At 39.3% G+C, this 2714-nt stretch overlaps 1 pseudogene; it reads left to right on the top strand.

The window, feature by feature from the left end:
• Positions 1-1168: 1168 nt before the first annotated feature.
• LOC118619654 lies at positions 1169-1975 on the top strand (annotated as a pseudogene).
• Positions 1976-2714: the final 739 nt, after the last annotated feature.

Below are 2714 nucleotides of genomic sequence, written 5' to 3'. Positions count from 1 at the left end.
AAATTATCTGGCTGATTTTTATAGACGTGAAACAGGTAATAGTATTTATGAATCCATGTCTTAGAACCCGGTAAATGTTATATGCTGCAAATGTTAGCCAAGTGCCTGGCACAAAGAAGAAACTTGAACAAAGAAAGGGAGGGGTGATGGTGAGAGAAGAGGAGGAAAGTTGCAGAAATATAGAGACAGAGAGACAGAGACAGAGACAACAGTTCTCAGGAAAGATGTTCCCCTTTCTAAAAAGTTTGATTGTAACTAAATTCCTTGAAATTCATTGACTCAGAACTGGCAAGGCATTTAGGCCCAAATATCTGACTGCTTTGGATCATTCTCAAGTACAGTTTCATATTTATAACAAGTTAATTGCCCTATCTCCATACTCTTGCTCCTTATGGAATTTCCATTGCTTAACTACAGAATGTGAGTGCTGGATACAGTATTCAGGTCATCTTTAATAAACTGAAACTTAATATGGTTGCAACTTTTATAGTGACTCTAGCACTATATTATCAGGGGTATGGTTCAGAAATGGCTTTAATAAAAGTAAATCCCTAGGTTGTATATATACAGCAGAAAAGAACTATAATTCTTTTATAAACTAGGTAAGGTATAACTAATTAAAAAACAAAATGACATTAGTAAATTTATAAATTCAAAGTTTATATGTTTCTTTTTAATTTCTTCAGTTATGTTATCTATTAATTATGAAGGACACCTTTTTGAAATGATCAATATTTGAAAAACAAAAAAACATTTTAAGTAGGAAGGTCATTTAGAAAAAAAAAGGTGATTTAAAAGAACAAATTAAGCCTGGCTAGTGTGGCTCAGTGGATTGAGCTTTGACCCATGGACTGAGGGGTTCCTGTTTGATTCCCAGTTCAATTCTCAGTCAGGGCACATTCCTGGGTTGCAAGCTTGATCCCCAGTAGGGGGCATGCAGGAGGCAGCTGATCAATCCTTTTCTTTTACATCATTGTTTCTATCTTTCTCTCTCTTCCTCGCTCTCTAAAAAAATCAATAAAAACATATTTTAAAAAAAAGAACAAATTAAACTGTCCAAGTCAGCATGATCCACTAGTTCCCCAGCACATTGGCTGGAAGAGCTCACTCATCATGGGTGAAACCTTGGCAACTTCAGACTGACCTTGAAGAAGATGACTGAGATATTATGGGCCACACACAGTGCGTCTACTCTCAGGGAACTGTCATCATCAACAATAAGTGCTACCTACCTCTTCATTCAGAAAGGGGGGGGGGGCAGGACTGGGGAGGAGGCCCAATGAGAAACAGACATATATGGCCTCTTCCATCATACCAATATCATTTGACTTGTGGCTTACTGTCTGAAGGAGCAGGGCACTACACCTGAGGCCTGGCTGTTGCTGCCCTTCTTCAAGAAAGGTATGCTGTGTAATGAGATAGAAAAGCTGAAAGACAAAGGAAATTCCTTGAATGAAGATCAAATCCTTCAGCTGCTACTGAGTATCTGCAGAGGCCTTGAGGTCATTTGTGACCAGTTTAGGCCCACAGGGGCCTAAAGCATACCAATACCTTGTTTGGAGATGAAGGGCAACCAGTTTTAACAGACTTAGGTTCCATGAACCAAGATTGTATCCATGTAGGGGACTCCTGTCAGGCTCTGGCTCTGTAGGACTAAGCACACTCCAGCAGGGCACCATCTCTTAGCAGGCCCCCGGAGCTTTTCTCCATGCAGCGCCTGGTTCCTAGGCTATGTGCTATATGCTATGATGTTTGAGGAAAGCCCATATGACATGATGTTCCAGAAGGGTGAGAGTGTGGCCCCTCTGTGCAGAACAAACTCAGCATCCTGTAAGTCCCAGGCATTTTTTTATCAATGTGGCAGCTACTAGCCTCCATTGTATCTGTGGACTCTCAGTAGCAACTTCACATTCCTCTCCTCCTCAGTCATTTGGAGGCACAGCAAACCCCAAATCCAGAACAGTACACTATCTAAATCTGAACAAACTAGTAGCCATATTAAAAAGTTGGCCCCCGTGCCTTCAAAACAGTCCCTCACCTCTCACTGGATTCTCCATCCTTTCTATCTAGGCTTGCTCTCTCTTGTAGTTGGAATGGAGTCAGCTCAGTCTTCTATACCTGTTCTGTTCTCTTACCCCTGAGAACAACTGGACAAGAAGCCTGAGTTGGTGTGAGTGACGGTAGGGGATGGGAAAGGGAAACTCATAGAATCTGGTAAAAGCTCTGAGTACTGCTGATCCTACATCATAGTCTGTCTCCAAATCTGGGAACAGGAGAATGTATAAATAGAGAATAAAGTGAAAGCATTTTGGGAAGAAAAATGAAAAGAAACACGAGAATAAATTAAGAAAAATTAAAAGGAAAGAAATGAAAAGAACAAATTTTTAAAAATCCAAGATATATAATCTTTAAATTAGATAATTTAAATAAAGTCAAAGGAATGTGGAGCTCAAATATAACATAGCTTTCACAGTTCTTGGTCAAATGACATCAACTTTGAAATCCTTACTTGGTGCCAGCAAATAGAAATGATATGTCTATCGATACTATTTTTAGCTAAATAGTTGCATATCTAGTTGTTTGACAGAAGTTGTGTGAGATCTATAAATGTCATTTATGCAAAAGATCAAGTTTTAATAAATAATGTGTTCATTTCACAGTGTTTCCTGCCTCTCTATTCACCATATGGAAACCCTCAGACATCTCAGTACAAT

Source organism: Molossus molossus, unplaced genomic scaffold, assembly GCF_014108415.1.
Source record: "Molossus molossus isolate mMolMol1 unplaced genomic scaffold, mMolMol1.p scaffold_m16_p_7, whole genome shotgun sequence".
Classification (NCBI taxonomy): domain Eukaryota; kingdom Metazoa; phylum Chordata; class Mammalia; order Chiroptera; family Molossidae; genus Molossus; species Molossus molossus.
Note: the sequence above shows the minus strand (reverse complement) of the source record. Positions and strands in the feature narration are given on the sequence as shown.